Source organism: Tympanuchus pallidicinctus, unplaced genomic scaffold (genome assembly GCF_026119805.1).
Source record: "Tympanuchus pallidicinctus isolate F22 unplaced genomic scaffold, pur_lepc_1.0 scaffold16, whole genome shotgun sequence".
NCBI classification, from domain to species: Eukaryota; Metazoa; Chordata; class Aves; order Galliformes; family Phasianidae; genus Tympanuchus; species Tympanuchus pallidicinctus.
In genome coordinates, this window is record NW_026294679.1 from 19930927 (window position 1) to 19945736 (window position 14810).

At 40.8% G+C, this 14810-nt stretch overlaps 1 long non-coding RNA gene across 2 annotated transcripts in view; it reads right to left on the reverse strand.

Moving 5' to 3' along the window:
• LOC128078222 (uncharacterized) overlaps nt 1-14810 on the reverse strand; it is a 104353-nt gene that overhangs the window by 60250 nt on the left and 29293 nt on the right. The window lies entirely within an intron of this gene.

Consider the following 14810-nt stretch of genomic DNA (forward strand, 5'->3'; position numbering starts at 1 on the left):
CTTGTTGAAGATATGTTCTGTTGTTTAGGCAAACATCCAAGGCTGAAAAATATGTACAAGAGCTTCCCTTCTGAGGGGAACCTAGTTCAATTCTAGCATCACTTCAACATCTGAAGGAGAATACTTTGCTGTGGTTTTGCTTCTTTGAAAGTAGTTAAGAGAAACGGACACATTGGGGACACTGCTACAAGCAGCATTTACAACAAACTCACGGGTGTAACACTACAATGGGATGGAAAGCACAGCAGTGATTGCAGGGTAGGAAAGTCCTAGGCTACAGTGAGGATATGCCCAAATGCAGCAGCTGTAGACACAGAACCAAAGGAGAAAGATCTGCTTACCCTTGGAAGGCAGGGATCTCCAGCAAGATTCCCTTGCCTCCACTGCCAAAACATGAGGTCTGTAAGGCATGCGTCCTGGCTCCATGCCTTCCAGTCACTCAAGCACACTGCATGCACCTGAGCTCCCCTGGGCTGGCCCTGCCTTCCACCAGGTGCTCAATCACTGCTTCAAGACCTCAATTAGTATTTCCATTACAACAGGTAAGAGTCTGTATCCCAGCATCATATATACGTGTGACACTTGTGATGTTTTTAAATGTTAAAGCAAAAGGCTTGCATGTAGCAACATAATATCCTGCCAAGCATTTAAGAATGTGAAAAATGATATCCCATGTTGAAATGGCCATCACAGAACAAATTAGCAGGCTCATCAGCAAGCTAATTTCTTAAATTATTAATCCTATCCATCCAAAAAAAATGACACAGCAGGCCAGCAGGACTCCAGTAGTTATTGGTGAAAAGACCAGAGCCAGCAACTTTGCCATTTTTAGCCTATTTTCAAGAAAATGCTTGATCAATCAAACAAATGCTTTGTTGTGGGTACTAACTACTTTTTTGTCTCCTCTCATAAATGCAAAATTTGTGTTGTAAGGAGGTCAAAACAGAGGTTCATTAGCAACATTCGCTGATTTTTATATATCAGTTGATAACATTTACTTGCTTGCTACAGTTAAGAAAAATATCTCAGTGTTTATGTGCAATCATTCCTTGTGGGATTCTCACACACACATTTGATCTCTATCACTGCTTAACAATGAATGACTCCAGATTTCAAAAACATTTTGGAGAAAGATTAATCAAGCAATTCATTGTGACCCAAAAGCAGTGCTTTGACTAGAGGTGAGCAGTACCTGAGAAGGAATGGATTCTTTCTAAAAAGCACTCAAGACACTCCTTTGGTCAAGTTCTTTTTTGTCATGTTATAGACATCAAAGATACTTTAAAAAGAAAGACAAATACTTTTTTATTTTGATCAAATAGAGATGAGGTAGATAAATTCAACTCATTATTAAATTAATCAATATCTTCATTTCACAGCAAGGAAAATGAATTCAGAATTACTGAGGTACAAACTCAACTACAGCAGTCTTTAAAAAAATATATATCAACAGAGAAAGCATCAGCTGAACTTCCTCCATCCAATAAGCACACTTTTATTTCTGAGATATGTACGACATCTAGTTGCTTATTTTAGTTTGGGTACATGAAGCTTGCATATTTCTGATGGAATACGGGAATAGGAATCCTAATGAAATCTTGTCCTTTGGAGTCAAGCCTGAAACATGTGACATCTGGACTACTGCCAGCTCTACAGCTACTGTTAGGTCACAACAACTTTATACTTCAGAGTTTCCTATCTATAAAACATGTGGGCCAGTATTTCCTTTCTCCCACAGATCTGACCTGGTATGATTTCTCTGGTGGAGAGAGAGAGAGAGAAGCTTGCAAGTAATTTGCCAGCACCATAGCAAAGGCAGCAATCACCACTTAAAACACAAAATGGTAAGCAACAGTACTGGGCTGTGAACTCTTCAGTAATACAATCTGTGGTTGGGACCTGCAAACAGAATTTTCTTAGTAGAAGTCACCAGTGTTCGTGGTAGAGTTGTTTGGTGAACACACACTTTGTGGACTGCCAGTTAAAGTTTGTGCAGGGAGTTAAAACTGCATTTGTTGGACAATTAGTTGGAGATCTCCTCTACAACAGATTTTAGAGACTGTCCACGAAGAGGAGGAAGGTGCTCATAGCTACTGTCTAGAAAATCAGGTAACAGAGCAGTTAATCAAGTAACATGAACAGTTTTACACAAAAATCTACATTTCAGTCATATCCTTTGGGATGGTAACGATTTCTCACTTCAGCACTTCATTTAAGCATTTAAAGCACTGTCATAAGACTTGCAACAGAGATGCTGTATATTATCATCATCATAACAAAGTGTGTATTTCTCACTGTCGTCTGTGAGATTTTGTATGAATAAAGCCAGGTCAATAAAATACAAATTTCGAATTGTTCCCATAATCATGAATAAGAATGAAGGTGCAAACAAAAATTGCATTAAAGTCTTTCATTCTGAAATTTAGGAAACTCTGAGGAAAGCATGAATACAGAGAGAACCTTAAGAGCAGAGGAAACGTAGATGATTTTTTTCTGGGTAGTACACTCCCAGATACAAGTATAAGGTTTTAAGGCTCTGACTGATGGCTGCTTGTGTGCAATCATATTTGTTCTTTAGTGTATGTTAAACTGCCCCAGGAAAAATGAAAGACTTAAATATACAAACATACATGCTTCTCTGCTTTGGCTTCTACCATACTTCATATACCCTCTGTAGTGGAAATGCTAAGTCACAGGTTGAACCAGTGATTGAGCACCTGGAAGGAAGGCAGGGCCAACCCAGGGGAGCGCAAGTGCATGCAATGCACACGAGCCAATGGGAGGGGTGAATCCTGGCTCTACCTCTTCCCAGACTTCATTTAAGGGTTAGTAGTGGAGGTGAGGTGATATCATCTAGAGACCCCTGCCTACCTGAGGACCTTACAGGCTTTTTGAATGTAAGCAGCTTCTTTCTTTTATTTCTGCACCTACTGCTGTCACACCTGAGTGGATCCTCACTCACTGTGACCTGCAGTCTTGCTGCTCTACGTCTTGTTGCACTTTCCCTTGTGTTCTGTACTTTCAATATCATCTATGTGACTTGGGCCCCACAACTGCAATATCATTCGGCTGTCTAGTTATCAGAGCCTGGGAAAAAGAAGGGCAGAAGATGAGAGCAAAATTGTGCAAAAGCTTCTCTTTCTGCAACAGAGGCCCCTGGCAACGCTTTCTTTCCCTGTTTATAGAGAGTGAACAGATGATCCAACTTATGGCACTGGGAGTAGCAATAGAAATAGACTTGAGAGCTGTGCCTGGAGAGAGCACCAGTGCAGAATGGCAACAGAAATACCAGAGAGAACCCTGATGGAAGATACTGGATATCTTCTGTGTACAAACATATATATAGAACAAAACCTGATACCATAAATCTGCTTTTACTTAAGAAGAGAGATTCTTTGACTTTAGTTATGTGGCAGGCAGTGGAAAGAATAGGAGATAAGCATTCAGAAACTGCTCAGGGATGAGCACTAGCCAAAGAGAAGAGATCTAACTCAGAAACCTTTCAATCATGAATAGTAAGGTCTCAGATCTTTGTTTATCTTCAAAACTTTCACAAAATAAATGTGGTAAGATATCAAGTCATAGCTAATGTGTCCAGGAGATGGGAAGATGGTTAAACATGTCATTTCTTAAAAGGAAGTGATGCATCCTGAATGGACAGACCACTTTGCCTTATATAGCTGAAGCTTTCTTAATGGAAGTAGGAACTAAAACGTGACTCAAACCACTTAAAAATAAAATGTGTTCTAAATAAACTCAGTTTTAATGAAACATGATACAAAGTCACCTATCTGTTGCATATGAAATTGTATGCAGGGGAGGATTTTGGCTATACTGAACCCTGCACTAATGCAGCGCAGCAGGACTATTTTGTCACCAAGTTTTGGTCACATATCTGACACTAAACCACACTGCTTGCTTTGGAGCAAAAAGAGCTTTCCACAGAAAAGAGGATCAAACATCTCTGCATTTGTTGGACTTGTAGTGTGTAGGTTTAAGTGCCTTCACTTGTAAGGCAAAAAAATGTGATGTACTTGAAAGCATGCATATTCATTAATGAGCAAAAATGGGTTCAGACTTGACATACCCCCCTTCCAAACTCAGTGCATCACATGCCATATTCAAATGGACAATCTGAACAGAACTGCAACGTTTAACTTTATGGCCAGTGGAACTTAAAGAAGTGAAAATATAAGCGACTTATGGAGCAAGTATAATGTACCTCTTGAACAGTAAAATGAAACGTACACAAGCAAGTGTGAATGTACAGGCTGAGTCATACAAGCAGCATGACCAACTCCTGTGCCAGCTGACACATGGATTCAGTCAGACTGCAGCTGCCTCTCTCTGGCCTCACTGATGTTTGAAGCTTGGAAGGACACAAGTGTGCCACTGTCTAAACAGAATTCAGTGTGAGCTTAACAAACCAGATTCACTGGAAGCAGCCAAGATGAAAGTTGGTGAAGACAGCGGTGAATAATCAAACAGATGCAGGTGAGAGATGACTGATATTAAAGCAGATCCAGAAGGCACAGCAAACCACGGGGAGGGCTTAAATTGGCAACACTGAGTTAAAAACCATAAACGTACTGACACATTCACCTGCACACAGTCTGCAAGTCCTGTAAGGGCCTCTGATGACACTCAGCTGTGTCCTGCTACACACATCACTCTCCCTGATGACAACACAGCAAATAAGACTCGTGGTCTAGAATGTGATAAGGGGAAAAGGTTGAAAATAATTTGTTTTGTTTAAAGAAGCAGCACTTGAAAGGAAGATTTTCTTCAAGGGGGAAAAGCTGTTGCTCTGTATCTGTGAGAGTCAGGCTAAGAAACAATAAGCCTGACTGCAGGAAGGGAAACTAAACTGCAATATTATGAAAATTTTTCTAATGGTAAGAGTAGTGAAGCACTAAAATGAACAGCATGAAACGGTGCTGAACCTCTTCCACTTGAGTTTTTCAGAACTTCGATACAAAAAAGAGATAAGTCTGATACTGGTTTGGGATACTGCCATGAATTTGGAAGAGATTATGGAAATAATCTCATCTCAGATTCCATGCTCTATTATGGAACGAACAGTGCTTGGTGACTGAGATGACTCCATGAAAATGCAGAGTTTAGTAATAGAATTACACAGCAGTGAATTGAAATGCCTTGTTAAAAAGTGGCTGTAAGATGCAGCTCCTGTGATGTACAGTGGTGTGGATCTCTGAATTAACCTTTGAAGGGAAGTCTCCCAATGGCAGACTAATAACAAAACAAAAGATATTGAGCAAATGTTTCTGTGACGCTTAAGATAATATTCCAGACTTAAGATAATATTCTAGATAAAACTAGAATCAAATTAATTGCTTCCATCTCATATTTGCAATGTGTTTTCAATGAATTACATGTGCAAATGGCAAGAGAGTAAAAAGAATATCCCCCATTGGATAGTGGAAATGTCATTTCTCTACTGAATATCTGAAAATTGTCTTGTATGTAATGTTATGATGTGGTATCATAAGCATGAATTACCTCAGCAAGTTCCAAGCCAAAAGCCTCTGTGTGTGATGAAAACCTCACAAAGCAGAGTATTATCATAAGGAGGCAATCAAAACAATTCAAAAATCACAAGCAGCCACCAGAAACTGCCAGTCACAGGCAGGCAGATTTTAAGATCAGACACCTGTTTGGTGACGCAGTGTAATTCCAGAAGAACAGACAGACATTTACAAATACTGCAGCCAAAGCATCAAAGCTGGTCCCAGCACTGATTTTCTACATGCAGTATATTAATACCTTCAGCAACAGTAATTAAGAAACACCACTTTCTAATTCTTCCTTAAATTTTCTTGTGCTGTGGCACAAAATGTTAGCCAAAGTTAAAGCAGAGCTTCCCCAAATGACATAAATCTGAACATTCCTGCAGATGTTGAGAATCACTATAGCATTGGGAATGCAGCTGTTCCACAAAGATTGCAGCACACACTTGGAATCACTACAGCACATCAGGACAAACAGCTGTCAGACTTAAATCAGCAAAATAGTTCAAGCTCCAACATTCAAGCATCAAGATGACCTTTTCAGCTCCTAAGCTATCTAATGGCTTCTGTCTGATTTCTGGAGAGCCTCAGCAGTCCTCTTACAACTGTGCTTCCTGAAACAGTAATTTCAGTAATTTTTTGGTGTTGGATTTGGCTATGAAAGTCTTCATGTCGAGACAACTTGGATCGATGTGAATGGATAAAGACATTTTGTAAACGTGGAAGTATATGGAATCATAGATTATATAGAATAGCATAAGTCATTGTGGTCATATGAGAGGGTAGGGATGGACAACTTGCTTTACAGTAACAGCTGCCATGATCAAAGATGAAACAAATGTAGCCAGGTTATTTCTGCAGGTATTTTTGTATGTGACATCATTCAAGCATCCGATTTGCTGCAGAAGATTCCATTAAAAGTCCAGGCTGGAAATTCCTATTCAGTCTATCATCAAACTTGAAGACGGTAGAAATATTTTAAGTTCCCAGCTTTAAGGAAGACTAAGGAGGGACTAAATCTAGGCTGGGGTGTTCTGCTTCACTGGGTATCACAGATATTGCATATCATCTGTAAGAATAAACGATTGCTAATTTCATGACAAACTGGGTGTAAACGTACAGACTTTAAAATGTTTTTCCAGAACAACTCAAGTTCATCTAAAATAACAGCAGTCGGGCATTTTACTCTTAAATCTTTTGGCATCTAAAGACACTTCTGTCTTACATAGACTGCAGCCGTTATTTGCTTGTTCTCGCTTCAACCCAGCGGAGCCCAGCCCCGCTACCTCCGTACCAGAGGCGAGGCGGGCAGAGCCGACGGGCGGCACGGCGGCAGCCAGGGGGCGCCGGCAGGGGAGCAACGCCGAGCGCGGCGCCCGCAGCGCCCGCCAGGTGGCGCCCGCGCCCCGCCGAGGCCCTCGCAGCCGGCGCCTGAGCCGCCCCAGCGGTCACGGAGGCGGCGAACCCGCTGCAGGGAACCGCTATCGTTCCGTCCGTGGGAATTAAGAAGCTGTTAAAATGCTAATAACTGGAAAGAGTCAGTGGGAAGGTCAAGAGTCTTTTTTTTTTCAGGCACTAATTAATCTAAATTTTCTGTATTTTCCTGAATATATTTGTATAAGAAAAATGCAAAATACGTGGCAAAGATAAACAACCCTAGTTTGTGATTGCACTAAGAAGCACTCTACAGATTTTCTCCCTGACCTACAGAAAGAACACAGCACTGCTTAAAGAGGCAGACACTCCTCTGGATCAGAGCCAAACGCCCTCTCACCCAGCAGGTATCAAACACATCAGTCAGTGCCTGAGACCTCCTTCATCCCTCCCACATTAGAAACTGGCCTTGTGAATTGTGAGAGTTATGCTCCATTACCCTCATGCAATTCCAGAGCACAGCAAATAAAAGTTACCTCTACTTTCTGCTCAACTTCATGACAGATCAGCCACGGTCTGAAATGAGACCAAAACACTGATCCCTTCATAGGCAGAAGTGTACCCCTGCCACAGGTACTCAACACACTATGTTGTGAAAACAGTGGTGCTTGGCTGTGGAAATGGTCACTGAGCCAGAAGTTATAGGGGAGATACAGAATTGTCACAATTTTCAACCTGGAATGCTGTAACATAATGAAAAGTACAGCAATATTAGCAGATGGGCAAAATCCTAGGCTGCAGCAAATGAGAACAAGCCCAAATGCAGCAGTCATGGACACAGAAACAAAGGAAAAAAACTGCTTACCACTGGCAGGCCTCCAGTAGGCTGAGATCTCCAGAGGGATCCCCTTGCCTCCACTGCCAACCCTTACATGAGGTCTGTAAGGGGTCAATCCTGGCCTCACCCCTTCCAGTCACTCAGGAACATTGCATGCACCTGAGCTCCCCTGGGTTGGCCCTGCCTTCCACCAGGTGCTCAATCACTGCTTCAGGCCATGACTCAGCATTTCCATTACACAACCATTCTCAAAAATGATTCCTAGTATTGATATCATTTGCAAAAACTGGTGGTTCACGTGCCAACGGTAAAAATAGATATATTTTTTTTCCCCCCCGAAGGGGTAAATCTGACTGATAACATCAGGACAATTCAATACAGAAGAATTTTTCTAAAGCATTGATTTGCAAATGAAATGAAAGGCAGCAGCAAGTAATTTGCAATAAACTACAAATTTTACAGCAAGTTGCATCTGACTTATTAGTGCATGCCACATAAACCCAAGATGTTATTGCACAAAGAAAATGTCTCCCACTAAGCAGCCAGGGATTGAAGAGCAACTGGCCCAGGGTGCTGCCAGAGGGGGCTCTGCCCTGGGTCTCCCTACAGACCCCACGCGATGGCTGCTGAGAAGACAGAGCTCAGCTACTGGCAGCAGAGCAACAGGTGGCAGCAAGACAGGGACAAGGATCAGGCTAGGGAGGAGCACCTTTTTCCCCATGAGTAGTCGAGGAGAGCCCATGCTGTGTCCTGCTGGGGGCTCTAGCTTGGATACAGTTGGTGTGGCCTCAACTCACTCTGCTCTGACAGCAGCTCAGACCTGGCTCCTGCTGGGTTCACTTCCAACCCCAGTCATCCTCAGACTCCACATGACAGTTACCACAGTGCTTTACCTTACTGATAGAGACACCAAACACTTTCAAAAGGGAAACTGTGATAAAAACCATACAGTATATTGCTCGATATTTGAGCTTTTAAATATACCTTTTCTTCAAAAGGACCACAAGCCTTGAATTTCTTTGTTTTTCAAATCCACTGAATATCAGAAAGGACAATTTTAGAATCCATTTCTGACATAAATGACTGCCTGTCAAAGCAAAAAATGTTTTAACAGTTGCTTGCAATATTTGAATCATGTCAGGAAATCTCATTATTGAGATTTTAAGGGCCAGGGATACATTTCCTGTGTTCAGGATGTATTTTAGCCTCTTCTGCAAAGAACCTACACTGAGCTGTGGGTCTGTTCCCTCCTTCTGTGTTTGTTCAGCTCTAAAAATAGATTTAACAGTTGCACCATTTCACTATTCACTAGATAAGGATTCTGCCCTTACACACAAAATGTACATCATGCAAATACAGAATAGATTTCCTTATTCTAAAAGCCATTAGAACAAGGGGTGCTGCAGTGTCATGAAGTTCAGCCATGTCACAGCCCTATTTTAGCTCTTGTAGAAGGGGTTAAACTTCACTAAAGAGGAGAGCAGTGTTTCAGTAAATGAAGCTGATTTTCTTTCCTAACTATGCAAACCGTTGCATATATTTTCCCCTCTAGCAATCTCTTTTTCATTGTTTCACAGTACCACTCTGAATAGTAATTTGGCTTTGAATAATTGCCCTCATCATAATGCAAATGTCAACACACCAAACGATGCAGACACAGGCTACAGTGTGCAGTGGCTGCAGCTTAAAACGCAGCCTCTTGTACACAGAGCCAGTGAAGCATGTGGTTTTTATTTTTTCACTGTTTCCCCACAGATTGAAAATTCCACAGGCTACAGAGTTTTGAATAATCAAGAATGCTGCTTGGAATATTCCTTAGCTATTTAAAAAAAAAAATATTACAAGGTTGAAAATGTACTTCACTTTGCTGGATAGATGTGATACCTCAATCACCAGAGACTTCCTTAGAACATACAGGAGGTAAGAGACAAAATGTGTCAGTTCAGAACAACAGACTCATTCTCTTGAAGCTCCAGAGCAATTTTATCACTGAACAAGACTACAGCAGCAGGACTATTGGTCTGTCTTGGTGAAAGGAGAGGGATCAAACTGAGCTGTAGGACCTGCTTGACTGCTCAGGACAGGCAGAACTCAGGTGAGTCTAATGCAGCACAGATTCACCTGCAATTGCTTTAAGGGCAGGGAACAAACTGTGACACCAGTTTCTCAGAAACAAGTGGCTAAATATGTTTACTCAAACACACCGGTGATACCTGGGGTGGCTTAAGTTAATGTTTAAAAAAATGTATTTTACTTATGGGTCTCCCAAAGAGCATGCATCCAGCAAAGGAGTTATGGTCAGCTTGCTCACCATGTGTTTTTTCCATCTCCTCTGCATATATCTGCCCTCAGCTGGAACTAAATCAAAAAATGGTATTTATGTTGCACATTACATTGCACAAACATCTATTTTATTAAAATAAAATACGTGGTACTGAGTCCACTAAAAAAAACCCTCTGTACATCTTGTTTATCTAGATTATGTTCTCCTAACAAATAAAACATCAGAGCTAAAACTTTTATTCAGGATCAGTCGCAAATGTTCAGCCCTGTCCTCCTCAGTGCCAGCATCTCCCACTCAATCTGACACCACATGCACTTTCCAGAGGCAAAATCTGGCAGCTTTATTATCATAAAGTTCAGATTGTCGTAAAATAGAGGCATACTTCAATGAGGAGCAATGTCTGCAAAAGCATCTTTCATTTAAGACCATCAAGCCACTACAGAATGCATAAGCATGAGCTTCCTATGTCAGTTTACAAGTCATAGTTTCAAGGCTGGGTTGCAGCTCTCATGGGAGGCTGAGGGTGAACTGAGCTGCTCTAGCAAAAGTGCTCTGTCTCTGAAGAGCCACTGTGGGGCTTTCCTCACTTAGGCCTGTCAGGTCTCATTGCTCAGAGCATACAACTCACTCAGATCTCAGCTCGTGCACTTTCCCACTTTTGCCACAGTTTTCCTTTGGCTCTTCTCTGCACCTTGCTCATGAGGTTTCAGAAGCAGCAGGTGTGGCAGCAAGGTAGACTCTGGGCCACTGCCTGGCAGCTCAGCACTTTCCTGCAGACATGAATTCATAATGCATCCTTAACCACACCAGGTGCACAGCTCTGCCTCATCAGCTGCAGTTCCATGAGTAAGCATTAATACCTGTTAAAAGATTTAAGCTCTGAGAACACACTGAGAGAGCAAATTCAACAGATGTCTCCACATCGAATTACTGCTTGCAGTCCAGTAAAACCTGCAAGAAGCAAACAGCCAACGCTCGCATATGGACTATCAGCTAGTAACCAAAACAAGTGTAGCTTTCCCCTGCTACAGGTGGGCACTCCAGGGTGCAGAGCTCTCAGCACCAACTGTGCTTCCAAAACACATGTGCTCTGACAGTGCAAGTCCTGCAAATGCTGCTAAAGCCAAATTTGATTTCTGCATTTCTTTCTTGCATAATGCTTAGCAGGCAGTAGTATTAGTGGCTCAGACCACTACTTTCTTTCTTTAGCACTTTTATCGATTAATTAAAATGACATGTGAAAAGCCACCAAAATATATATTCTATTAAATAGAAAACTTATTATCAGCAGCACAGCATAAAGCTGGTGTCTTATTTGAATTTGCTGTAAAAGCAGCACTGCCAAGCCAGGGGAACAACACTTATGTATTCTGCACTAAAATAGTTGCTTGTATGTCTCAAAGGATAATAAAGATAATAAGCAGCAAAAGAAGACCAAGTCTTCAGACACTGAGGCTAATTAAAACAGGTAATGTCAGTGCAAAGGAAGTGAGCATGCAGATGAGCCTCTGTTTGGCATCAGTTGAGGTAGTTAATAAAAAATGATATGCTGGTCATTAAGACATATTCATATAAAGACACTGAGTTACACAGTAGCTTATTTAATTTTGAGAAATACTGGTAAAACTATATAAACTAAAAGGAATGAGGAATTAAATGTTGTGTTTGTTTCCATGCAGCTCTACAAGCATTTAGTACACTGCTTGATGACTATTTGCAAATGTCAAGAATCTAAAGAGTTCCCACTGTGAAAGCTACCTTCAGCTCTATTTCTTAAGTGATACTGTTATCAGTGGATTTAGAAAGAGGATAATGACAGCCTTGAGAAACAGCTATGATACAGGCCTGCATTCTTACAGAACAGGTAAGCACTGATATCAGAAAATGTGGCAGTACATTTTTTTTTCTATTATCTACATACGAAGAGTCCATAACATTCTTCTTCTTTCTTTATTTTGACAAATAAAATCACAGGGGGCTTCATAAGAGAACTTCAGCTGTTTGGTGAAACTGGGATAAACATTTATTGTAGAACTAGGAAAGATCATGGCAAGGAAGTCAAATTAACTGCCATCTTGTTTTCTCAGCTGAGGCTGTTGTGTCAAGCATCGAAAATAACTTTGAATTTAGCATTCCATACTATTTGCTGAATGCAAAGATATCAGGCTTCAGCCTATAACGTTCCTGTCTTCCCTCATCTCAGTATCTCTCACATTTGCAGGTAGTTTAAACCTAGCAGCCTAGTCAACAAGAATCACATAGTGTAAAAAAAGCTAAATAGCTTTCTTCAAGTTTCTAGCACCAAAGGAATCATCACTACTAGTATTTAACAGCAATTTTAGTTTAAAAAATGTGACATTCATCTTAAAGTGAATTAAAGAAGCTACAGGAACTTAACTTTTGAGATAACTGGTGTTGTGCTTAGAAGCAGTGCTCCCAAAGTGAGCAAATTTAAGCTTTTATTCACAAGAAAAATAGTACCCCTCATGGTTGAGGAAAGTAAATAATGACTCAGATGTTTCCTTACACAAAGAAAGAAGTGAAAAAACCTCATTAATCCCAAAGAAAACTCCATGCTTTTACAGGAGGATGGGAGAAGAGAAAGAAGAGATGGGATAGAGAAGTTGACAAAATATTCATACGCTTGGACTTGTATAGCCATATGATATAAAGACAATCCACAGGGAAGCCTAAGCAAACAGAAGACAAATCTGAGTGGTTACAGTACTGCAGACATTTACATTTCACTCTCACATGCTGCACCACGACGACGACAACAAAGAACAAGGATGGCATATCTCAGTTCAGCCCTGCCAATCGTTTCAAGCCCCTGCAGTTTGTGGTATTTTTCCTTTCCAAGCAAAGCCTTTCAATACTTTTGTAACAACCGGAGGGTTCAGGTTGATCTGATACAAATCCTTGCCCTGATATGAGTTACAGATTTTCACTATGGATTTTCATCCCACAAGCCTCTGAATCATGCAGAGCAGAGTTACAGTTGCAATCCTATCACCAGAAATTAGACATCTCCAGAATAATTCATCAAAATACAAAAGTAATGTGCTCTTTCCTTTTATTGGCCAGATACATTTTGCTCTATTGACAATCCATTCAGCATGACCAGTAAGAAGCTGAGAACTTAGGCATTTGTGGAGCCACTGTGTACTGCCCACCCATGTGCCCATGCTAAATCGCTCAGACTCAGCAGGCTACGTTCACACTGCATTGCTCAGTCTCTACCAGGGTAGAAGGGAGAAAGATCCTTAAACTATCATCTCAAAACAACTTTTCAGCAGTGACTGAAATAGCCTTTGAAGTCAGATGTGGCAGGATGAATGTCTTTGGTGGTTTCTGGCATGTATTCGAAGTGTTCTGAAAATGTAATAAACATGAAAGGTTACCTTGAAAACAAACAGAAGCTATCTACTACTAAGCCTCAAAAGCATAGTCATTAAGGTTCTTATAATGTCTTACAGGAAATCTGCTAAGTGCCAGATCAATGAAGAGATAATTTTGAATCACTGCTTTCTAAATAAGAACATAGCAAAAATATTCCTCTTGTGTTTTAAGAAACAAAATGACTCATGGAAGTAGAAAGCATGGACTGTTTGCTGTTATAGATCAAGATGCCACTTTACTTTAAAAGCGCAGCATCACAGCACAGAGGATTTAACAATTCCATAATGAAGATAGAGGAGAAGGTGAAAGCACAGAAAATGCATACGACTGTATGCCCCAGTATGGAAATAAAATTTATGGTCTCCTTCCTAACCTCGATGAAGAAAGCAAGAACACTAGATATCATCTGCATCCAAAAGCTTCCCCCAGATATGAGAACCCAAATGGATTTCCACAGAATCATCATCAGCCTTTGCACTTCTCAAGTCAGAAGACAGTTTTCAGCCAAGGAGCAAACAAACCAGGTCCTCTGGCACAATTGGAACGGAGGGATAGATCTCTAGTTTTCCTGAGCTAAGTCCTGATTTTCCTATCATCAGATGGAATACATTTAGGGTTACTCTGGCATTATTTAAGCAAGTCCTATATGGTTTTCACAGCTTCCAGATAAGCACTTTGCCTTACTCTGGCACAGCCATTGAGCCAGTGTCTGAGAAAGCTGTGATGCAGAGCTGACTGTTGTTTTTGCAGCAACATTTGCCAATATTTAGTCAAGGAAGAGGACTGGCAGATGGTTACAAATGAGTCATTGGTAAATAATGCAAGAGAATTCTTTAGCTAACCCTGATGCAGTCTCCTGGGGTTACTGATGATCCCCTGTAGACATGAAATCAACGCCCTGGACTTAACTTTGAGAAGAGTGCAGTTAGAAACTCAGAGGCAGAATGGTGCATCAAAGTATACCTTATAGCTCTCCTTTCTCTCATCTCCATTTATGCCAGCCATATTTTATTAATTACATTAGTAAACGTCTGTAGCCCTTCAAGTCAGAGGTCACTTCTGAAAGCTCAAATCAGGCTTTATACTATTTTTAGCTTATAAATGACCTATACAGAAGCATGTTCTGTTTTTTCCCCCTAAAATAGCCATTGCAACAGATTCATACTGAAAATCAGACATAATAGTACCTGTACCACTGAAATGAACTTGTGTCAATGTGGTAACACTCATCCCTTAAATAAGAAAATTCTCTTAATTGTGAGTACTAAGAGGTCACCATTTTTAGCTACTGAAGTAGCTAAAATTTTTTTCCCTTTCCTCCTATGCTGTTGTGTAGCTATTGCTTGTGGATCTGACTGATCAGACTGAAGACAGCATGAGTCAATAA